Genomic DNA, 26,290 nt, shown 5'->3' with positions numbered 1-26,290 from the left:
GTTAGCCAGTGTAAGTACCCCAGTCCCTGTCAGGAGCCTTGCGCCCCGGGGATCAGGGTCAAGGACCATGTGTACACCCTGTGCACTTTTTGTGTTTCACTTTTTTGGTGTTCACTTTTTTATGCACCCACCGGGTGATAGTCTGAGTGTGTTCACACACCAGGGGCTTAAAAAAAACAAAAAAAAAAACAGCTGGTGGTCCTGGTTGTTTTCCACATTTTCCACATTTTATACATGCTAACCCTGCCTTATGAGGTGCTGGCGGTGCCGTGGCTGCGTTGGCGACCTCCTCCTCTGCCTTCGCCTTGTGCTTCCACTGTGCCCCCGCTGTCAGGTGGGAATGCCACCAGCATTGCTTCTCGACCTTTTGGCTAAGATGAAGTGTGGTATCTGTTGTTATCAATTATCTGGGTGCCACCCTGTTGTGAACATGGTTCCTCCTCCTCCATCTCCCTTGCTGGACAATTGTGTACCTGGCGTTTGTGGGTGCAGGAACCCACCCTCGGAGCCACTTGTGAATGACTGCCATGAAAGCCTTGGAAATGATCTTGGAGGCAAACTGAAGCGCCCTGCAATCCTCAGTGGAAGGAGATGCGCCAAACAAATTTAAAGGGTGTATCTCACAGTAACATAATCAGCAAATGCTGCAAAATTATTAATTTTCTCCTAAATGGGTGTTTATTGAATAGCAGAATAGAACAACAGTATCCAAAGGGTGTATCTCACATGTACAGATACAGACTAAGCCGCAATTTAATATCTTTCTGTCCCCTAAATGGGTGTTTATTGAAAAGCAGAATATAACAACAGTATCCAAAGGGTGTATCTCACAGTAACATATGCAGACTAGGTCGCAATTTAATATTTTTTTCCCTATATGGGTGTTTATTGAATAGCGGAATAGAACAACAGTATACAAAGAGTGTATCTCACATGTACAGATACAGACTAAGCCGCAATTTAATATCTTTCTGTCCCCTAAATGTTTTTTTTTTGAATAGCAGAATAGAACAACAGTATCCAAAGGGTGTTTCTCACACGTACAGATACAGACTAAGCCGCAATTTAATATCTTTTCCCTAAATGGGTGTTTATTGAATAGCGGAATAGAACAACAGTACACAACGGGTGTATCTCACACGTACAGATACAGACTAGGCCGCAATTTAATATTGTTTCCCTAAATGGGTGTTTATTGAATAGCGGAATAGAAAAACAGTATACAATGGGTGCATCTCATACGTACAGATACAGACTAGGCCCCGATTTTTTTTTTTTTTATCTAAATGGGTGTTTATTGATTAGCAGAATAGAACAACAGTATACAACGGGTGTATCTCACACGTACAGATACAGACTAGGCCGCAATATAATATTTTTTCCCTAAATGGGTGTTTATTGAATAGCAGAATAGAACAACAGTATCCAACGGGTGTATCTCACAGTAACATATGCAGACTAGGCCGCAATTAACTTTTTTTCACCCCTTAATGGGTTTTTATTGCAAAGCGGAATACTACAGTATGCAATGGGTGTATCTCACTGTACCATATGCAGACTAGGCCGCAATTAACTTTGTTTTTCCCCTAAATGGGTTTTTATTGCAAAGCGGAATACAACAGTATGCAATGGGTGTATCTCACTGTACCATATGCAGACTAGGCTGCAATTTATTTTTTTCCCCTAAATGGGTTTTTATTGCAAAGTGGAATACAACAACAGTATGCTATGGGTGTATCGCACTGTAACGTATGAATGAAAATCTGAAAAATAATTGTCCCCTTAATTGGTGCTTGTTGAATAGCAGATTTGAAATGCCTAAGTGTCTAAATGCTGTAAGTCACAGTAAAATATGAAGGAAAAAAGTTTTTTTCTTTTTAAATGCAGATTAAGCAGACACATATGCACTCAGCTTGCATGAAATGGCCGCTACACACCACACGCCTAACAGGTTGGATACTGTTGTTGTTCTATTCTGCTATTGAATAGAAAAAAACCCATTTGAATGTAAAACTGAAAAATATTTTTTTTCCCCTAAATAGTGAAAAATAATTATTTTCCTCTTACATTGGTGCTTTTTGGAGAGCAGATTAGAAAAGCAGTGTCTGTCTAAACACTGTATGTCAAAGTAAAATATGAAGGAAACAGGTTTTTTTCTTTTTAAATGCAAATTAAGCAGACACATATGCACTGAGCTTGCATTGAATGTGTAGCACCGCACGCCACCCACCTAACAGACTGATAAAAGTTTTTTTTCTCCTTTCTCCTCCTCACTGGGCACAGGTCAGGGCATAAAGATTGTGCACTGCACCCCCACACAATACAATCAATGTAGATCGCTGTCTGATTAAAGAAGATTCTTCCTATTCTTTCCCTCAAAGCAATCTCCAGCCTGACCCTACAATAATCTCCTATCTCTCCCTCCAGGCAAAAAGATTGTGCACTGCACCCCCACACAATCAAATCAATGTAGATCTTCTGATTACAAAAGATTCTTCCTATTCTTTCCCTCAAAGCAATCTCAAGCTTGACCCTACAATAATCTCCCTATCTCTCCCTCAGCAGCATCAGGAACCTCTCCCTAGTATAATTTGAGCAGAGTGACGTGCAGTGCTGTGTGACTCCAGCTTATATAGACTTTGGGTCACATGCTACACTGGCCAATCACAGCCATGCCATTAGTAGGCATGGCTGTGATGGCTTCTAAGGGCACACTAGTTAAACACTTGCTGATTGGCTGCCTTGCACCTGTTAAAACCGCGCCATTAAAACCGCGCCAATACATCAAATAACATTACCGAACTGCGAACAGTACCTGTGTCCGAGTACCGAATACCCAAAAGTCCGGTACGATCCCGAACAATACAGTCACCCTAGTGACTAGTAAAGAGTAAAAATGAAAGAGCCATTGGAAGTATTACAATTTGAACTGAACAATTGTATTCAGCATGCAAGATCTAGCATGGTTGAATTCAGTACAGTGCAGAAAGAGTTTGGCACAGAGATTTAGAAATATTTCCTTTTTTTTATTAGAGCAAATTTGGACTTATGCACAAGAAATTAGCAATCGCTGGGAAAGTCCAAAGGCTTTGCGCTAGCAAAGGACATTGCATGCTCCATTTCAGAGACAATTGGAGGGCAAAAGTTCCCAGAGGGGTGAGTGACAATAGTCCTGAAGTAAGGAATCCGGTTCAATTGGATGGGTTTAGATTGAACTGGATGGATTTATGTAAGTATATTTGCCCCATGGAGGACGTTTAATTGAGTCTCCCTACAGGTTCATTCAAAAGAGTCCATCTAATTTTGTTGTTTACTTGTAGGAGCTTTTCTAGAAGTTTGGAGGAAGTAAAATTTCTTTTCCACTTTTTAACATTACTTTCTGTCAAAGGTCACTTGTAGAGGATTTGTAATCGTTCAGAGTTCAGAAATAGAGTACTTTCTGGCTTGCACAACACTGTCAAAGAAGGTTGAGATAAAAAGGTCACTGTGGTTTATGACATACTTTTTGTAGAAACTGGTGAATTGATGGTAATTAGGGATGGCCTTGCAGTTCGACCGATGGTCGGTTCGCGGCAAACTTTGCTCGTTCGCAGCCCGCCGATTTTGCGAACATGTGACGTTGTTCGCGGTGGCCATATTAGTTTACATTGGGGAGAACTTTGACCCATGACACAGCCATCAGGTGGAACGGGACAGCCAATTAAAACATTTCAGCACATGGACATACCCCCTACCTTATAAATAGACCTGACCTGGCGGCCATTTCACATTCTGTTTTTTGTCAGAGTAGGGAGAGGTTGTCTATGTGCACCAGGGACAGATTGTCAGTGACACAAATCGCTCTGTTAAGGTCCACAAAAGTCCTTTTAAGGGCTTGTATTGGTGTATCTGGACTTTGCAAAGGCCTTTGACACCATTCCCCACAAACGCTTACTGTGCAAACTAAGGAAGGTAGGTATGGACCATAAGGCGAGTACCTGGATAGAGAACTGGCTCCAGGGGAGAGTGCAAAGAGTGGTGATTAATGGGGAGTTCTCGGATTGGGCGGGTGTGGAAAGTGGGGTCCCCCAGGGTTCTGTCCTGGGCCAATCCTGTTTAATTTATTCATAAATGATCTAGAGGAGGGGATATCTAGTACAATCTCAGTAGTTGCGGATGATACTAAACTAAGCATGCCAATATCTTCTATGCAGGATGTGGAAACCTTAAAAGCGGACCTGAACAAAATAATGGGGTGGGCAACTACATGGCAGATGAGGTTTAATGTTGAAAAATGTAAAGTAATGCACTTGGGTGCCAGAAACCAGAAAGCAAGCTACTCACTAGGGGGGGAACCTCTGGGTGAATCTAAGATGGAAAAGGACCTGGGAGTACTGGTAGACAACAGGCTTGGAAGTGGCATGCAATGCCAAGCCGCTGCAAGCAAAGCCAACAAAATACTGGGATGTATAAAAAAGGGGATTCATTCCAGAAATAAAGTGATTTTTCTCCCACTCTACAAGACTCTGGTCCGGCCACATCTGAAGTATGCTGTTCAGTTCTGGGCACCGGTCCTCAGGAAGGATGTGCTGGAACTGGATAGAGTCCAGAGAAATGCAACAAAAATAATTAGGGGAATGGAGGACATCAGCTATGAGGAAAGACTACAAGCACTGAACTTATTCTCTCTGGAGAAGAGACAATTGAGGGGGGATATGATATCAATGTACAAATACTGTACTGGCGACCCTAGCATAAGGAACAAACTATTCAGAGAAAGGGAATACAATAAGACACGCGGCCACTCACTAAAACTAGAGGAAAGGGGGTTTAACCTTTAAGTACGTAGGGGGTTCTTTACTGTCAGAGCAGTAAGGATGTGGAATTCTCTTCCGCAAACAGTCATATCAGCAGGGAGCATCAATAGTTTAAAAAAACTATTAGATGGGCACCTTAAAGACCACAACATACAGGGGTATACAATGTATGGTTAACAGCAAACACACACACACACCATAGGTTGAACTGGATGGACTGATGTCTTTTTTTCAACCTCACTAACTATGTAACTATACCTCTTTTGCTGCGTTAACTCTGCTACACACAGTGTCAAACTCACTGGCCAATTTTTTTGTACAACTGGTGTAATAGACCAGTGGCCCCCCAATACCACATATTGAAGTGGGGTGTTATCTGAGTATACTTTTATAACAGTGTATTTGTGTCCTGAAACAATATTGCCTCTTTTGCTGCGATACCTCTGCTGCACACAGTACCAAACTCACTGGCCAATTTTTTTTATACAACTGGTGTGATAAATCAGTGGCCCCCCAATACCACATATTGAAGTGAGGTGTTATCTGAGTATACTTTTATAAGTGTATTTGTGTCCTGCAACAATATTGCCTCTTTTGCTGCGTTAACTCTGCTACACACAGTGCCACACTCACTGTCCAATTTTTTGTAGAAATGGTGTGATAGACCAGTGGCCCCCTAATACCACATATTGAAGTGGGGTAATATTTAACAGTATGCTTTTATAATAGTGTATTTTAGTCCTGCAAAAATGTGGCCTCTTTTGCTGCGTTAACTGTGCCACATACATTGACAACAGTTACTGGCCAATTTTTTGTAGAACTGGTGTGATAGACCAGTGGCCCCCAAATATCACATATTGAAGTGGGGTGTTATCTGAGTATACTTTTATAAGTGTATTTGTGTCCTGCAACAATATGGCCTCTTTTGCTGCGTTAACTCTGCTACACACAGTGCCAAACTCTCTGGCCAATTTTTTGTACAACTGGTGTGATAGACCAGTGGCCCCCCAATACCACATATTGAAATGGGGTGTTATCTGAGTATACTTTTATAACAGTGTATTTGTGTCCTGCAACAATATTGCCCCTTTTGCTGCATTAACTCTGCTACACACAGTACCAAACTCACTGGCCAATTTTTTTATACAACTGGTGTGATAAACCAGTGGCCCCCCAATACCACATATTGAAGTGAGGTGTTATCTGAGTATACTTTTATAAGTGTATTTGTGTCCTGCAACAATATTGCCTCTTTTGCTGCGTTAACTCTGCTACACACAGTGCCACACTCACTGTCCAATTTTTTGTAGAACTGGTGTGATAGACCAGTGGCCCCCTAATACCACATATTGAAGTGGGGTAATATTTAACAGTATGCTTTTATAATAGTGTATTTTGGTCCTGCAAAAATGTGGCCTCTTTTGCTGCGTTAACTGTGCCACATACAGTGACAACAGTTACTGGCCAATTTTTATAGAACTGGTGTGATAGACCAGTGGCCCCCAAATATCACATATTGAAGTGGGGTGTTATCTGAGTATACTTTTATAAGTGTATTTGTGTCCTGCAACAATATGGCCTCTTTTGCTGCGATAACTCTGCTACACACAGTGCCAAACTCACTGGCCAGTTTTTTGTACAACTGGTGTGATAGACCAGTGGCCCCCCAATACCACATATTGAAATGGGGTGTTATCTGAGTATACTTTTATAACAGTGTATTTGTGTCCTGCAACAATATTGCCCCTTTTGCTGCATTAACTCTGCTACACACAGTGCCAGTTTGTAGAACTGGTGTGATAGACTAGTGACCCCCTAATACCACATATTGAAGTGGGGTGTTATTTAACAGTATACTTTTATAACAGTGTATTTTAGCCCTGCAAAAAATGTGGCCTCTTTTGCTGCGTTAACTGTGCCACATACAGTGACAACAGTTACTGGCCAATTTTTTGTAGAACTGGCTTTATAGACCAGTGGCCCCCCAATACCACATATTGAAGTGGGGTGTTATCTGAGTATACTTTTATAAGTGTATTTGTGTCCTGCAACAATATTGCCTCTTTTGCTGCATTAACTCTGCTACACAGCGCCAAACTCACTGGCCAATTTTTTGCACAACTGGTGTGATAGACCAGTGGCCCCCCAATACCACATATTGAAGTGGGGTGTTATCTGAGTATACTTTTATAACATTGTGTTTGTGTCCCGCAACAATATTGCCTCTTTTGCTGCGTTAACTCTGCTACACACAGTGCCAAACTCACTGGCCAACTTTTGGTAGAACTGGTGTGATAGACCAGTGGCCCCCCAATACCACATATTGAAGTGGGTTGTTATCGGAATATACTTTTATAAGTGTATTTTTGTCCTGCAAAAATTTGGCCTCTTTTGCTGCGTTAACTCTGCTGTACACAGCACCAAACTCACTGGCCAATTTTTTGCACAACTAGTGTAATAGACCAGTGGCCCCCCAATAACACATATTGAAGTGGGGTGTTATCTGAGTAAACTTGTATAAGTGTATTTGTGTCCTGCAACAATATTGCCTCTTTTGCTGTGTTAACTCTACTACACACAGTGCCAAACTCACTGGCCAATTTTTTGTACAGCTGGTGTGATAGACCAGTGGTCCCCTAATACCATATATTGAAGTGGGGTGTTATTTAACAGTTTACTTTTATAACAGTGTATTTTTGTCCTGCAAAAATTTGGCCTCTTTTGCTGCGTTAACTCTGCTACACACAGTGCCAAACTCACTGGCCAATTTTTTGTACAACTGGCGTGATAGACCAGTGGCCCCCAATACCACATATTGAAGTGGGGTGTTATCTGAGTATACCTTTATAACATTGTGTTTGTGTCCTGCAACAATATTGCCTCTTTTGCTGCTATAACTCTGCTACACACGGTGCCAAACTCACTGGCCAATTTTTTGTACAACTGGTGTGATAAACCAGTGGCCCCCCAATACCAAATATTGAAGTGGGGTGTTATCTGAGTATACTTTTATAAGTGTATTTGTGTCCTGCAACAATATTGCCTCTTTTGCTGCATTAACTCTGCTACACACAGTGCCAAACTGACTGGCCATTTTTTTGTAGAACTGGTGTGATAGACCAGTGGCCCCCCAATACCACATATTGAAGCGGGGTGTTATTTAACAGTATACTTTTATAAAAGTGTATTTTAGTCCTGCAAAAATTTGGCCTCTATTGCTGCGTTAACTGTGCTACACACAGTGACAACAGTTACTTGCCAATTTTTTGTAGAACCGGTGTGATAGACCAGTGGCCCCCAATACCACATATTGAAGTGGGTTGTTATCTGAGTATACTTTTTATAAGTGTATTTGTGTCCTGCAACAATATTGCCTCTTTTGCTGCTATAACTCTGCTACACACGGTGCCAAACTCACTGGCCAATTTTTTGTACAACTGGTGTGATAAACCAGTGGCCCCCCAATACCAAATATTGAAGTGGGGTGTTATCTGAGTATACTTTTATAAGTGTATTTGTGTCCTGCAACAATATTGCCTCTTTTGCTGCGTTAACTCTGCTACACACAGTGCCAAACTGACTGGCCATTTTTTTGTAGAACTGGTGTGATAGACCAGTGGCCCCCCAATACCACATATTGAAGCGGGGTGTTATTTAATAGTATACTTTTATAAAAGTGTATTTTAGTCCTGCAAAAATTTGGCCTCTATTGCTGCGTTAACTGTGCTACACACAGTGACAACAGTTACTTGCCAATTTTTTGTAGAACCGGTGTGATAGACCAGTGGCCCCCCAATACCACAGTTTGAAGCCGGGTGTTATATAACTTTTTCCACATATACTGCACTTCTCTAGAGACTTTTGTCAAAGGTTAATTAAAAAAATTACATCAGAGGAAGAGGCAGGCCCTTATGCAGGGGTGGTAGGGTAGGGCAGGAGCAGTAGGCCGGAGCCAAAGTGTGAAGTTTCAGATGGAGCGTTCGATTACCTCAAAGGACGCACCAGACTTGGTTGAGTGACTCACTCAGCCTTTCTCTTCTGCACCTTCCTCATCCTCTCTATCTGCACCCTCTTCACGCTCTGCTGTGTGCACCCCCAAAGACACCACCACAAACACCACCACCATATACCCTACGCTTGAGTCACTGGAATTATTTTCCGATCCATCACAAGACATTTGCGATGTGCAGCCATTCTTGGCATCGGATCTGGAAGAGGAGGTAGCAACAGCTGCCACTCGGCAGTCTGATGACAGTACCCAGATCAGCCCAAGGAGGTTGGTCCCCGCTGTTGCTGCCTACTCCGAGATCTCGAATGTTAGTGGTGGGGAAGGTGACGTGGATGATGACGTGTCTATGGACATCACATGGGTGGCCACAAGAGAGGAAGAGGAGGGGAGTTCAGAGGGAGATACGGACCAGCAGATAGGCAGGAGAAGCAGGCGGAACTTGCATTGCACAGGAGGGACAAAGCAGACTGCAAATGTATCAGGAGTGAGCCATCAACCATGTACAGTCACAGCTGGCGCTCTCAGGATGCTGGCACATGGCTCCGCAGTGTGGGCATTTTTTATAACGTGTCTGCTGCTGACAACAGTGTTGCCATCTGCAGCCTTTGCAGTCAATGCATAAGTCGCGGTAAGCCCAACACTCACCTAGGGATGACCGCCTTAGGAAGAAGGCACCTGAACTCCCATCACTGAGCCCAGTTGGAGCAACGCTGTCAGAACCCACAATGCCACACTCCAGGCTCTCAACGTCCAGCCTGTTCTCCTTCTTCTCTCTCCTCACAATTGTCCTCCACTCCACCTTCAATTATGCCGTCCTCGCGTTGTTCTGGAAAAAGGCAGGCATCCGTGGCCCACATGTTAGAGCATAAAAAAATGATGACGCCGGATAACCCTCTTGCCCAACGTTTGACTGCTGCCTTTTCGGAACTGATAGCCCACCTACTACTGCCATATCAACTGGTGGACTCTAAGGTCTTTCGGAAATTTGTGGCCATTGGAACACCACAATGGAAGGTCCCAGGCAGGAAATATTTCTCGCAGAAGGGCATTCCAGAGCTGTATGGCCATGTTCAGTGGCAATCGAATGCATCTCTGGCACACAGTGTCGGTGCCAGGATACATCTGACCACAGACACATGGTCTAGCAATCACGGGAAGGAAAGATATATCACTTTTACTGCCCACTGGGTGAACCTTCTGACAGCCTTCAAGCATGTAAACCGTGGCACCCGTGTAGATTTGGTTTTACTGCCACGGATTGCATGCAGGCCTGCCTCTTCTTCTCCTCCTCCTACTCCATCCTCCCTCTCCTCCTCAGCTGACTCCTCCTTTTCCGCTGCTACCGTCTCTTCCGCTTCACCGCCCAAGATCCCCAGAACCTATTCCACATGCCAGGTGAGACGTTGCCATGCTGTGCTGCGTCTGTTGTGCCTGGAAGCCAAGAGCCACACTGGTCCTGCACTCCTTTCAGCTTTGCGTTCACAGGCAGATCAGTGGCTGACACCGCTCAATTTGACAGTTGGTAAAGTGGTGTGCGACAACGTTGCCAATCTGCTGAGCACACTGAAAAATGTCAAAATTACACATGTGCCATGCATGGCACACGTCCTGAACTTGGTCGTGCAGCGATTTTTTTTTTTGTGACTGCCCGACGCAATGGAACTCAATGTTGCATATGCTTGATAGGCTGCTCCAGCAGAAATGTGCAGTTAACGACTACCTGTACGAACTCTGCGGCAGGACAGTGGCTGCTCATGCGCGATGCATGCAGACTTCTGAGGTCATTTAAAGAGATCACCAAACTGGTCAGTCATGGCCAGGGCACCATCAGTGACATCGTACCTTACGCCTTGTTTCTGGAGCATGCATTGTGTCGTGTCATTGATCAAGCCGTCGAGGAGCAGGAGCAGGAAGATGAGGAAGTCGCAATGTTGGGTGAATTCCCAGGGGGTGCTACTCCATCTGAGACAAGTCAACAACAGGAGTCCGAAGAGGAGTCAGAGGAGGATGGTGCCGGGGCGGATGCATGCTTTAAACCTGTCTGGGATCCCTGGTGTTGTCCGTGGATAGGGGGAGGAGAACGAGGACAAGATTATCCTGGATGATGAGCTGGAGCCAGGCCACTAGACCTCTTCCAGTTTAGTGCGAATGGGGGCCTTCATGCTCCAGTGTTTTAGGGGGACCCCCATATAAAAAGCATAATAAAAGCGTATAAAGGGCAAGGACCATGTAGTGGGTGGCAATGTACTTAGACCCCTGGTACAAACAAAAAATGGCGGAAATGTTACCACCATCACAGAGGGTGGTCAGAATGCAGCACTTCCAGGCCTTGCTACGAGAAATGCTGCATTTTGCTTTTGCGTGCACTGGCAGAGGAATTTCCACTTACAGAGAAACAGTTGCGGGTAGCAATCCGACAGCGCCTGCAAGAAGAGGGCGGTTTGAAGATGTGTTGGTCACTTCAGATATGAGATCCTTCTTTCAGCCGAACCATCGACAGCTGTACTGGACTACTGGGTGGGCAGGCTTGATCTCTGGCCAGAGCTTGCACAATTTACAATGGAACTGTTGGCTTGCCCAGTGTCCTGTCCGAAAGGACGTTCAGCGCAGCAGGGGGGGATCGTGACCAGTAAGCGCACTCGCCTAGCTCATGACAGTTTTGACTACCTCACATTTATAAAAATGAACGAGGCCAGGCATGGATCTCTGAGGAATTCAACACATGTGACCAGTACATCATGTTTCATTTAAATTCCTCATGACAGGACACAAATATCTGCCAGACCGCCATCCACCCACAACAATTCATGGTCCTTGTCTTCGGTAAATACAGTGGTATAAAAGGCATTTCATGTCCATTGAATGCCTAATTTTTGGGGCCTTTGTATGGCCAACACTTACTTATTTATCCTGTAAATGCCTAATGTACTGTACCTTCAGCCACAGAATACAACGTTCTTAGCTTTCAGGTAGACCCATGTGGGCTAATTTTTGGGGCCTTTCATGGCCGACACTTACGTATTTATCCTGTGAATGCCTAATGTACCTTTAGCCACAGAATACAACGTTCTTAGCTATCAGGTAAGCGCATGTGGGCTGATTTTTGGGGCCTGGAATGGCCGACACTTACTTCTTTATCCTGTGAATGCCTAATTTTTCAGACTGGAATTGAAAATCAATGGATCTGTAAATGTTCCACCAAATTGTGGAATGGATGCGGACCCATTTTATAGATGTGTGAATGGACCCTATATGTATTTGACATGTATTTATGTAACGCTCCTGCGTTTTATGTATGATGTGGATTTACAGCTGCAGAAATATTCCACTTCAGTAGTCATGTAGAGAAACGCTGAGACACCAGTCCCAACTCCCAAAGACTCATCATGTGTGGATGATCTCAATTCAGCAAGTAAATACACACACTCAATAAGAAGTTCCTGGAGTGATCTATGTATATAGTAGTATAGAGGTGATAGGCTGAAGAGACAGGTTGAGTTGAGACGATAGGTGACAGATACTTGAGAGGAATGTTCTTGAGAATGAGATAGTAACAGGTGGGATGCAGATAGGTTAGCAATTATGTATGGTAGTAGATGATAGGATAGCAGATGACATACAGGAGAGACTAACCCAGTGCAAGAGCAGATGATAGTAGGCTCAAGAGCTAGCAATCTAGATAGTGCAGATGTAGTAACAGTCCTTAGTATGCAGAGCTAGACAGTGTAAGCTTTAGTATGAAGGTTATTGAGGTTATTGAGGTTTCCCCTGTGGGGTACTTATCACTAGTAGCAATGTAGCAGAAGAGAGGTTCGACAAGGGCGGATGATCCGGTAGCGGGATACAGGGATCAGCGCAGCGTGGTTCCGACAGCGAGGTATGCTTCAAGACAGGTTAGCATCAAGGCACATCTAGGCACACAGCAGGTTGAACGAACACATGTGAGTGAGAGCTGGTGATTTAAATAGCTGTTCAGTCTGGCGCTCAGTGATGATGACAGCACTCTTAAAGGGAAACACACCTATATGTGCTTCATCTATCTAGGTAGATGAAAAGCACCCGGAAATGATGTGATAGGAGGCACTGAGAGTGCCAGAACCTTACAGTACCCCCCCCCCCGTAAGGCCGGCTCCGGAAGGCCTCTAAGGCTGGATATAAGAATCGGAAAAAGCTGGTTGCCGATGTGAGAATCGGAAAAGACTGGTTGCCGATATGAGAATCGGATAATACTGGTTGCCGATACGAGAATCGGATAATACTGGTTGCGGATACGAGAATCGGATAAGACTGGTTGCCGATGCGAGAATCGGATGAGACTGGTTGCCGATGCGAGAATCGGATCAGGTTGGTAACCGATCTGAGAATCGGATCAGGTTGGTAACCGATGTGAGAATCGGATCACTTGTTGCCGATATGAGAATCGGATCAGGTTGGTAACCGATGCGAGAATCGGATCACTTGTTGCCGATATGAAAATCGGATCAGGTTGGTAACCGATGTGAGAATCGGATCACTTGTTGCCGATATGAAAATCGGATCAGGTTGGTAACCGATGTGAGAATCAGATCACTTGTTGCCGATATGAGAATCGGATCAGGTTGGTAACCGATGTGAGAATCGGATCACTTGTTGCCGATATGAGAATCGGATCAGGTTGGTAACCGATGTGAGAATCGGATCACTTGTTGCCGATATGAGAATCGGATCAGGTTGGTAACCGATGCGAGAATCGGATCACTTGTTGCCGATACGAGAATCGGATCAGGTTGGTAACCGATGTGAGAATCGGATCACTTGTTGCCGATATGAAAATCGGATCAGGTTGGTAACCGATGTGAGAATCGGATCACTTGTTGCCGATATGAGAATCGGATCAGGTTGGTAACCGATCTGAGAATCGGATAGGACTTGTTGTTAGGGTATCTGCTACATGAACCCCTCACTAGAATCGGACGCATAACCATCCAAAGTAATCCTAGTAGTCCTAGCAACCAATGCTTCTTCAAACATCCTCAGATCCTTCCTACATACCACCGTGCCATTAGAAGCGCGTACGCAGTCAGGTGCAAGAATCTCAATGTTTTCATTGGAAGCTAAAAATGTGATTGCAAAAATAAGAGTATCCTCAGGAGGTGGTACAGGAGGTTTTTTAGAACGTGGTATCGAGTTCACTGGAGTTGAAGGAATATCTATTCCAATATTTGTCAAAGTCTGGGTGCCCTTTTTTGATATAGGACGGGGACAGGGCTGGCAACAGCCTTGGTAATTTCCAGGCTGTTTTTCAGGGAAGACAGTTCGGATTCGCCTGGCCTCCATTGGGAGAGCCTTAGGCCTATGGGGTCTGGTTGGGCAGGATGTAATGAAATGTCCCCCTTCTCCACAATAAAAACAAAGGCCACAGATTCTCCTGTGATCTTTTTTTTTGTAAGGACAACTTAGTATGTACGGCACCAATCTCCATAGGCTCCTCATCCATCTCTGTAGGATCAGGGTTCAAATGAGATGTGTCAGAGTGACAAGGCTGACTGTTTAAGGCAGGCTTGGACCATGACCAGGCAGGATCACCATATTCATTTGGTTTCCTTTTTTCCCTAGGTAGCCGGGGTCTGCGGTTACCTGGAGCAGGTTTAGGAATAGATTTTTGGGAGGGGAGACACTGGGAGTGCATCGCAATTGCAAATGATTCCCAATTGTCTAGGATCTGACTTTTTTCTTGCAGTTTCTCGTATGCCCACGTTTTCATTTTGCCAGAAAGCAAATTAATGCCAGCATGCACTTTAATAAAGTCATTATGATAGGTCCTAGGCTTAAGGATAAATAGGAGCTCACAATCCATACGAAAAAAAGAAAAGAGGAACGGGAACCATCAAACCTGTCTGGTAGAAGGACAAGAGGTTCTGGGGGTTGAGCAGCAGTAGGCTGTGTCAGTCTGGCCACCTGCTGCGTCAGAGCCTGATTGTCTTCTTTTAATTCAGTAAGTGCGTGTATTAACGCAGTTACTTGTTGTGTTAACTGTGTCACCTGAGTGGTCATTTCTGCTGAATCCATTTTATCTGGTTCGTTCAATCTGTAACGCTCCTGCGTTTTATGTATGATGTGGATTTACAGCTGCAGAAATATTCCACTTCAGTAGTCATGTAGAGAAACGCTGAGACACCAATCCCAACTCCCAAAGACTCATCATGTGTGGATGATCTCAATTCAGCAAGTAAATACACACACTCAATAAGAAGTTCCTGGAGTGATCTATGTATATAGTAGTATAGAGGTGATAGGCTGAAGAGACAGGTTGAGTTGAGACGATAGGTGACAGACACTTGAGAGGAATGTTCTTGAGAATGAGATAGTAACAGGTGGGATGCAGATAGGTTAGCAATTATGTATGGTAGTAGATGATAGGATAGCAGATGACATACAGGAGAGACTAACCCAGTGCAAGAGCAGATGATAGTAGGCTCAAGAGCTAGCAATCTAGATAGTGCAGATGTAGTAACAGTCCTTAGTATGCAGAGCTAGACAGTGTAAGCTTTAGTATGAAGGTTATTGAGGTTTCCCCTGTGGGGTACTTATCACTAGTAGCAATGTAGCAGAGGAGAGGTTCGACAAGGGTGGATGATCCGGTAGCGGGATACAGGGATCAGCGCAGCGTGGTTCCGACAGCGAGGTATGCTTCAAGACAGGTTAGCATCAAGGCACATCTAGGCACACAGCAGGTTGAACGAACACATGTGAGTGAGAGCTGGTGATTTAAATAGCTGTTCAGTCCGGCGCTCAGTGATGATGTCAGCACTCTTAAAGGGAAACACACCTATATGTGCTTCATCTATCTAGGTAGATGGAAAGCACCCGGAAATTATGTGATAGGAGGCACTGAGAGTGCCAGAACCTTACAATTTACTGGCTGCTGTCAGTTCTGGCCGATTTAGGGGAAAAAAAAAAAATTTTTGCTGTAAAAACAAAAATAATTTTTTAGGGCAACTTTTCCAATTGCAATACATCTGTTATGACATTGTCCATGTTGTGGGGCTATTTGTGCACAGGTAGTAAGTCTTTTGTGGCTTCAAATATGACCTAAAGGTTTTTAAGGTTCACACCCATTAAAGTCAGTGGGGCCCGCACGAACTTGCGGTTCATGGACGTTTGAGATAGTTTGCAACTAACGTTCGCGAACCGCCCCGGCCGATGTTTGTCCATCACTAATGGTAATGTAATAAGTGTTCCTGGGTAAGACTGTCTTCAATGGTCAAATCTTGAAAAGTCTTAGGTATTTAAGTTTGAGGGGGGATGTTACAGATCTTGCAGGTCCTTTCAGTGCTGGGACATGGAAATCTAGTGCCCAGGGTGGAGATGTCAAACTGCGCCCTCCCCCCCCCCCCCCAGATGTATGAGTTTTATGTGTCAGCAAAAATCTTCCTCCCAAAAAAAATTAAGCTCTGTTCTGCATGCTAATATTCCCCATTCTCCCAGTAAAAATACCCTTGTCAAGATAAATCTTTGACCTCCAAACCCCCTCCCTGCTCTGATCATTTCTCTCCCCAAATCTCTCTTCCTAGCACCCCCCCCCCAAATCACTCATTCTAGCACAATTTCTCTCTCCCTCAAAATTTTCCCAAGCACAACACCCCCCCCCCTCCCCATATACCCTTCAGCACAAATCCTACCCAGCACAAATCCTTCTAATCATTCCTACTTGCACAAATCCCCCATTCTGAAAAAAATCTCACCCAAAAAAAGAATTTTCCTTCCTAGCAAAAAGCCCCTCCCCCAAATACCCCTCCCAGCACAAATCCTCCTGATATAATTTCCCCATGAACACAAATCCTTCCCCCTGCACAAATCCACCTAAAACACCCTTCCTAACACAAATTCCCCCTTCCCGCCAAAATCCTGCCTCCTAGCACACTCTTATCCCCAGTGTCTTACTTTGCTCTCCCTCTCATGTCCTATGTACTGTTCCCTACTCTATCAAACACACACAGACCTCAGATGCAGTGCGACAGTGGCTGTGTGAATTTGTTTCCCCCTCAGGCTCTCGCTCATATTGGCACATTCGAGTTTAGGAGGAGCCTAGGGCAAACAGACTTAACACCTCTGCCAGGAAGTCGGTGGGGAGAGATGCAGGCTGCTACTTTGGATCACAGCTGGGAACTAGGGATGATCGAACGGTTCGGGTCGACCATCGGTTCCACCTGAACATTGGCTGTACAAGGTTTGGCTGCATTTAGAACTTTATGCTCAAAAAGTTCGGAATTCGGCAACCAGAACAGACCAAAATGCAATGGGACAGCAAATGGGCTTTAAAAGCCCGTGATTGGAACAGAACCATTAGCAAAATCAAATTGAGGGGGCAGGAGAATGCTAGGAATATGATTGGAGTGACTAGGGGGTCCATAGACCAATCATTAGTGAATACGCCCCCCAGTATATAAGATAGCCCCGGCAAATTCCTAGCATTGTTATACAGGGACATGGAAGAGAGTGGAAGCAGTTTGTGGACTTCTGCTACAAAGTGTCATTTAGCATTTATTAGTGTGAGGAAAGGGATATCTAGTGTAGTTAGGGTGCTCTTTTCCACTTTAGTTAGCTTTAATTTATTCAGTTTCTGTAGGGAAAGTGTTAAGTGTAAGGGGACCGTAGTGTAGTGTAGGGTTAACTGACAGTGACTGCTATGGCAGGGTGACCAAACCCTTCCATATCAGGGTGACCGCTATAGAGAAAAGCTAGTTTCTCTTGTGTCACTTTCGCTGCAGTAACATGGCTTCGCCCCCGTTAGCATTCTTTTTGGCTGCAGGCGTCTATAGGGATCTTTTGAGCACATGTTTGGAGTCAGGCATGACATCTGAACATGTGTATAGGGGGTATATATACACACCCATGTATGTATATATACACCTAGACATATATAGGTGTGAAAGGAGCAGAAAAAACTACTTGCGCTAATGAAATAATTAACACCAATATAGTTACGCTCCTATCACACCTATATATGTCTAAGTGTAAAATACATATAAGTATGTGTGTGTATATACCACTATACACAAGTTCAGATGTTTTGCCTGCCTCCAAAGAACCCCAAAAATGCCCAAAACAAACGCTAGCGTCAAAAAAAAAAAAACGCCCAGGTATGTTGTTGCAGGAATTTTTTGGGGTTTTTGGAGGCAGGCAAAACATCTGAACTTGTGTATAGTGGTATATACACACACATACTTATATGTATTTTACACTTAGACATATATAAGTGTTATAGGAGCATAACCATATTAGTGTAAATGATTTCATTAGTATGACCCAGAACCGTAGGCACTTTTTAGGGGCATTTATTGGGTTTTAGGGCTTCAAAATGGTGTTTTTTGATTACCGAAGTTCGGGTCCCATTGATTTTAATGGGGTTCTGAAATCCGGGCCGAACTTTCAGGAAGTTCAGATGTTCTGGCCGAACCGAACTTATGAAAAGTTCGATCATCCCTACTGGGAACACCTTGCTGACAGATTGGGCCTTTTCAGGTTTGAAAACCCTGCACAGTCCCAATCTGATAGTCCCGATGCCACAAAAGGTTTATTTATTTATACTAAATTCCCATACCATGGTACATAAAAACATTCTGGATGGGTTGATAGCTGGTTACTAAGACATCCCTTATGTATACTCATATCAACCGAAAGAGCAACTGGATATGGGAGTCGACTGTCAGTATAGAAGTTGACTTCCTAAAGTGAAGATTGCCTAAAGCAAGGCACAGCAGAGCTGTGGCACTGGTCCTGCAGCCTCCTGGGATGAGTGATGTATCCCAAGAGATTCTGGGTGGGGGGGGTTGTTGGGAAGCTGACAAAATTCTCACTTAGGCAAGAATTGTGTAGCAGGTATCCAAGTACTCTCAGAAAAAAAAAGCACCACCAAGAGTTATGCTTTATATGAGTAAGGGCTGGTTCACACCATAACTAGTGTTGAGCGAACGCGTACTGTATTATTCGTGTTCGTACCGAATAATTGGATTTTTGTTACCCGAACACGGACCCGAAAACTTTACTGTATGTTCGGGTTTAAAATCCGTGTTCGGTCATTTTATTTCCTGTTTTGTATGTAATGGCGTGCTTTTAATGGCAGGCTTTCAAAAGCCAATCAACAAGCATTTAACTGGTGTGCCTTAAGCCATCCCAGCCATGCCTACTAATGTATTAGTAGCTGTGATTGGCCATCTGAAGCATGTGACCATGTTTTTATAAGTTCGAGAGCCCCAGCGCGCTGCGTCATTCTGCTGTAGTTTAGGGACAGAGCACACATCATACGTGCTGGCTGCTGATTAGGGATAGACAGTGATTCTGTGAAAAATTGTGTCCGAAAAGAATGCAGGGTCAGGTCGGAGTGCAGGCAGGGAGAGTTATTAGAGCATATTAGGGCGAGGCTGGAGATTAGGCAGGGTCAGTGTTCTACATCGATTTTGCTGTGTGGGAGGTGGTGCAGTGAACGATCTTATCGAGCATATTAGGGCCAGGCTGCAGAGATTAGGCAGGGACAGTATACATTGATTGTGCTGTGTGGGGGGGTGGTGCAGTGAACACAATCTTTTTGCCCTTACTTGAGCCCACTGAGGAGGAGGAGGGAGAAAAAAATATATTGTTTGCATAACATGAATGGGCCTTGAGTGTAATTTTTGGTGTAATCAAAATAAAGTATGATAGATAAGTAATTTACTTAGTGGTTACTTGTGGTCCTGTTTTTAGGTTGGTAAAATAATCCATTAAGAGTACCTAAAATGTTATTGGTTCAAGGAGATATGTGGGAAAAATAAATAAAATCCTACTCACCTCAATGGATGCAACATTGCTGTGATGCTGCAGCTGTCCCACTGAGAACTGAGCGATCTCATAACCACTAATCACTCAGTTCTTAGTCTGCTCTGAGCAGAGAGTCCAGTGAAGTTTAGTCACTGGAGCCTCAGACTGGGGAGGGTTCAGGCACACAGCAGTGTACCTGACAATATGGCCGGTATCCTTCCAGAGCCTGTAATGGCTCTGTGATGTCAGCCAACAGTGGGTGGATCACATGAGTGCAAAAATAAGTGCACTTCTGTGACCCAAAAGAGAAGTATGACGAAAAATGCTTTGGCCATACTCTTCTTTCAACTCTGAGTATTGTGGATATTCCCAAAAAGTCAAGTGAAAGGAGCCTGTGTTTTTACCATACTAGTCATAGTAACAACTTTACTTTATATCAGGCAGTGTCAGCAGAATTTAGTTATATTCCCCAGGCTACCGTATAAAGGCCCTGCCTCTCTCTGAAGTAACAGTGCTTGGGCATAGTGATTGGCCTCTCAAGCACTGCATTATCAAGTGTAAAATTTACACTTGATCAGCACTGCAGCTTATAGCCTATATACACACAGAAGTGTCCTATGTTTTGTTACATCAGGAAGAACATTTCATTGAGCTCTGTGTATCATAAATGAATGCCTTAACACCTTCATGATGGAGGATAAAGCAGAGAAAATGTCACTTTTACTTGATGGTAAATGGTATGGCTATCTCCTATGTTTTTATTATCAAAAGGAAAACTGGCATAAAATAGTAAAAAAAAAAGTAATAATACAATGAATAATGAATTATTATTTTTATTATTATTTATATTATTTTATAGCCTGCAGAACTCATCAGTTTCCCTGCTGTCAGAATACAAAGGCACAGCAGGAGGATTCCCCCATCCACACCAAGTGTTTGGATGGGGGAATTTAATCAGTTTTCTTTTCATTGTTCAACTCTATGGGTACACACGGGCCGAATGTCGGGGAAAGACAACGGTTGGTTTAAAAAAACGTCCTACATTTAGCCGACATGTGTATGTAGGCTTCTTTCGGACGTGCATGCTGGAAACCAGCATCCGATTGACTCCCGATCAGTGCTCTTAGAACTAGCCTCGCATGGTTAGTATAGTGGCTCCGACCAGAGCTGACAGTTTTTTTTCATTGAACCCGAGGGGTTGAACGAAAAAAAAAAACTAATAGTGTGTGCCTGGCTTAACTTAACCCTGACTTTCACTTAGATCAAATGCTGATCTAGCTATTTTTTTTTGCTTTTTTTCAAAAAAGATACAATGTACTGTCTATTTTTTCCATCTATGAGTAGAAAACAAGACAGGGGTATGCTTTACAGTGACTGATCACTTGTGATAGCCAGTTGGAGGCTATCAGGTGATCATAAACCAGGGCTCCCAATTCCCAATCATTAGTAGAAGATTCAGAGCTCTCATTGAAAACTCAATCTCTGTGCTGGGAGTGCGCTGTGCAGGGGGCGCTCAGCACAAACACAGTGCTGCACATATAAGGCCCCATGGAAGAAGATCCACTTCCATGAGGTATGTACATCGGGAAGGGGTTAAAGGAAGAGTGTAGTGTGTTTTCAATAAGTGTGTTATGAGATTTTTTTTGCAATGTGTACAGAATATTCTGGAATAGCCACTAGATGTTGTTAACCTACTTATGAGCTGTAAAGAGAAGATATCAACTAGGCAGGGACTGCATTTTCAGTGACTTGGCAGATTTATAGACTTAAGGCCCGTACACACTTAGCAATTGTCGGCCGTAAATATTCGGCCACCGACCGATCGGCCGATTGTCGGCTTGTTAGTATGATGCTTCCGACAACCGACTGCGACTTTTCGGCCGAACAGAATCTGGCGTGCAGACTTTAAAATTTTTGTTGGCCAACACCAGTACGGCCGATTGTTCCTCAGTCAGTACAGAATTCGGCCGACAACCAGCAGATGAGCAAGACTGGGCAGAAGAAAAAACACACGGAAAGTTAACCATCACATTACATCATTTCTGCAGTCGGCTGTTGTTGGCCGACAAAATTCGTGTGCAGTCTTTATCACTTTTCAACCGGCAGGACAGCACCGGACAAAAGACGGCCGATCGTTCGGCCGACAATCGGTACGTGTGTACGGGGCTTTACACTGTGAGAAACATAAACCGTGTGTAGCTATGCAAAACAGGAAGCAAGGATATCTATAAGTAGCAAATATGGCTACCTTCATTCATATAATGACCCACACTGCCAGGCTACATGCTCCACTTTTAAACTGAGGTGATCTGACCATTTTTGCAATATTTCCATTTTCCTTTTTTTTTCCCCTTACAGATTTCAGAGTTTGTGAAAGATCCTTCCAAATCATACATGGCATTTTTTAAAAGCACATCTTAGGCCACACGGATGGAAGGCTGACGTTTTTTTTTTGGGGGGGGCTAGCCCCCCTCCTTCAGACCTGTTGTTTAGCTCTGAAGAAGAGGACTATTCCCCCAAAACATGTGGTCTAAGGACAGGTGACACTGCTTTTGTCTGGAGTTTTTGTGTTACATGCTTGCTGTTCTTTTATGTTTGTGAGTATCCATTTGTCTTTGGAATTTACCAAATGTGTTTGTGGTGGTAACACGTGAGGAGTTTGCGCCCCCCTGTGTGTGTTTTACGCACCCCCCCATCTGAGGAGGGCTGCACCTGAAGAGCAATAAAGATTTAACAATTTAAATACAGGGCACTTTTACCTCCTTCCTTCTCAGGCCCAATTTCAGTGCTGTCACATTTTGAATAACAGTTGCACGTTCATGCAACACTCTACCCAAACATAATTTTTAATATTTTGTTCACACAACTACAGCATTCTTTCGGTGGTATTTAATCACCAATGTTTTTTTAGATATTTAGTAAATAAATGAAAAAAAAATGAAAAAAACATTTTTCTTTGTTTCTGTTATAAAATTTTGCAAATAAAGAATTGTTCTTCGTGAATGTAGGCCAAAATGTATTCTGCTAAATTTCTTTGGAGAAAATAAGCCAGATCAGTGTATATTATTTAGTACTGATGTATTGACAGGCTAATTTCATGAGGCCCTAAAATACCAGGACAGTACAAATACTCCCCAAATTACCCCAATTTGGAAAATAGTCAGTCCAAGGTATTTAGTAAGATGCATGGCGGGTTTTTTGAAGTTGTAATTTTTTTGTCATTTTTTAGAAAATTAAGAAATTTAAAAAAAAAACATTTTTTTTTTACATACTGTCACCAGTGCAGTAAAGTATCATCATAGTTACATAGTAGTTGAGGTTGAAAAAAGACAATAGTCCATCCATTCAACCTGTGTAGGTGTGTATGGCCATAATCATCTCTCATACACCTGAATGTTCTGATTAGGGTTGAGCGAACACGGACTGTATTATTCATGTTCGTACCGAATAATTGGATTTTTGTTACCCGAACACGGACCCGAAAACTTTACTGTATATTCGGGTAAAAATTCGCGTTCGGTCGTTTTATTTCCGGGTTTTGCATGCTTTGGCACGCTTTTCATGGCGGGCTTTCAACAGCCAATCAACAAGCGTTTAACTGGTGTGCCTAAGCCATCCCAGCCATGCCTACAAATGTATCAGTAGCTGTAATTGGCCGTCTGAAGCATGTGACCAAGTCTTTATAAGTTCGAGGCAGCGACGCTGCGGCGTCATTCTGCTGTTTAGTTCAGGGAGAGAGCACACCTCAACGTGCTGGCTGCTGATTAGGGACAGACAGGAAAAAAAAACATTTGTGTCCAGATAGAATTGAGGGACAGGTCAGAGTGTGTTAGGCAGGGCGAGTTGTAGGCATTTTAGGGAGAGAGTCTGCTGATTTTTAGGGTCAGTGTGTTCTACAAACTACAATCGATATTGCTGTGTGGGGTGGGGTTTGCAGTGACCGATCTACGATCTTAGCAATCCTTTTAGGGACAGAGTCTGCTAATTTTTAGGGTCAGACAGTGCGTTCTACAAACTACAATCGATATTGCTGTGTGGGGTGGGGTTTGCAGTGACCGATCTACGATCTTAGCAATCCTTTTAGGGACAGAGTCTGCTGATTTTTAGGGTCAGACAGTGCGTACTACAAACTACAATTGATATTGCTGTGTGGGGTGGGGTTTGCAGTGACCGATCTACGATCTTATCAATCCTTTTAGGGACAGAGTCTGCTGATTTTTAGGGTCAGACAGTGTGTTCTACAAACTACAATCGATATTGCTGTGTGGTGTGGGATAGGAGATAGGCAGGTGTCAGTGGTCCACATCCATTTTGCTGTGTGTGGGCTGCAGTGAACACAATCTTTTTGGGGTGCAGTGAACACAATCTTTTTGGGGTACAGTGAACACAATCTTTTTGGGGTGCTGGCTGCTGATTAGGGACAGACAGGAAAAAAAAAACATTTGTGTCCGGATAGAATTGAGGGACAGGTCGGAGTGTGTTAGGCAGGGCGAGTTGTAGGCATTTTAGGGAGAGAGTCTGCTGATTTTTAGGGTCAGTGTGTTCTACAAACTACAATCGATATTGCTGTGTGGGGTGGGGTTTGCAGTGACCGATCTACGATCTTATCAATCCTTTTAGGGACAGAGTCTGCTGATTTTTAGGGTCAGACAGTGCGTTCTACAAACTACAATCGATATTGCTGTGTGGGGGGGGGGGGGGTTTGCAGTCACCCGATCTACAATCTTATCAATCCTTTTAGGGACAGAGTCTGCTGATTTTTAGGGTCAGACAGTGTGTTCTACAAACTACAATCAATATTGCTGTGTGGTGTGGGATAGGAGATAGGCAGGTGTCAGTGGTCCACATCCATTTTGCTGTGTGTGGGCTGCAGTGAACACAATCTTTTTGGGGCACAGTGAACACAATCTTTTTGGGGTGCAGTGAACACAATCTTTTTTGCCCACTGAGGAGGAGGGAGAAAAGTATTTTTCTATCAGGCACTGTGTGCAGCATTTTTCCTTCAGCTGTGCTGTGCTGAGTGACTGATCATACACTGCTGTGTTCAGTTCACATGTGCTAATATTGAGTGGTTTCAAAAATCATACACTTTTTTTCTATTCCACTATTCAATATACAGCCTTGGGTTAAAAAAAATTAAATTGTGGCCTGCAGCAGAGCTGAATTATATTTGGGGTTTTTGGGGTTCATCTCATACTTCTGAAGATTTGAAGGTGCTGCCTGTTCTATACTCCTCCTACTCCTCATCCAGCCTTTTAGGGGTACAAACAATAGTAATTGGGGCCTAGTGTGCTTCTGTACGTGTGAGATACATACACTTTTTTTGATCATATTTCCTATTCCGCTATTCAATAAAAACCTTTGGGATCAATTAAATTGCGGGATAGTCTGTGTTGGTACGTGTGAGATCCACCTTTCCAAGTTTTTGGGGTTCATCTCATACTTCTGAAGATTTGAGGGTGCTGCCTGTTCCATACTCCTCCTACTCCTCATTCAGCCTTTTAGGGGTACAAACAATAGTAATTGGGGCCTAGTGTGGTTTTGTACGTGTGAGATACATACACTTTTTTTTGATCATATTTCTTATTCCACTATTCAATAAAAACCTTTGGGGATCAATTAAATTGCGGGATAGTCTGTGTTGGTACGTGTGAGATCCAATAAAACAACTATATACCTGCGCTGCTTGTGCCTGAACACCTCAAAATATGTGTGAATAAATGAATAAAGTGCTAGTGCAAAATTATACTGAGTGCAGCCTTAGTTATTCTGCATACATATCACATAAGCATACACAATAAATATCGGTTATAAATGTCTAAATGAAAATTCCGTATTAAAAAACTTGTGCAAATATATCATGTGTAACAAAAAGCTCTATAAATACATATATATGTTATATTGTGTAAAAGTCCATAATATTATTAAAGTGAAAAAAGTCTCTGTGCTCATTCAAGTGCTTTGTGCTCCGCTAATAAATGAATATTAAAGTGCCCGTGCTCAATCCAGGTGAGGTGGTGCTCCCCTCTCAGTTCCCCACTCACCAGAAGTTGGATGTAAAAACGCCTTATCAGTAGTTTTTATGAAGTAGACCCCTCAGTGGATCGTCAACAGTAGCAAGGTATCGCACCACAAGCCTCTCACTCTATCTCCAGGTTATATTCTCACGGTTCATAAAAAGAAAGGGGCCATCATCGTGCAGTATATAAAACTTATTTATTAACACGCAAAATAAATTACACTTACACTGTGCAGGGAAATATACAGCCTTGTGCAAACCCGCGGGACGCCACGTGTGAGATCCACCTTTCCAAGTTTTTGGGGTTCATCTCATACTTCTGAATATTTGAGGGTGCTGCCTGTTCCAAACTCCTCCTACTCCTCATCCAGCCTTTTAGGGGTACAAGCAATAGTAATTGGGGCCTAGTGTGCTTCTGTACGTATGAGATACATACACTTTTTTTGATCATATTTCCTATTCCGCTATTCAATAAAAACCTTTGGGGATCAATTAAATTGCGGGATAGTTTGTGTTGGTACGTGTGAGATCCACCTTTCCAAGTTTTTGGGGTTCATGTCATACTTCTGAAGATTTGAGGGTGCTGCCTGTTCCAAACTCCTCCTACTCCTCATCCAGCCTTTTAGGGGTACAAACAATAGTAATTGGGGCCTAGTGTGCTTCTGTACGTGTGAGATACATACACTTTTT

This window comes from Pelophylax lessonae, assembly GCF_965119305.1.
Source record: "Pelophylax lessonae genome assembly, chromosome: 4".
In the NCBI taxonomy this organism is placed as follows: domain Eukaryota; kingdom Metazoa; phylum Chordata; class Amphibia; order Anura; family Ranidae; genus Pelophylax; species Pelophylax lessonae.
The sequence above is the reverse complement of the archived record's forward strand: the minus strand, read 5'-3'. Positions refer to the sequence as shown.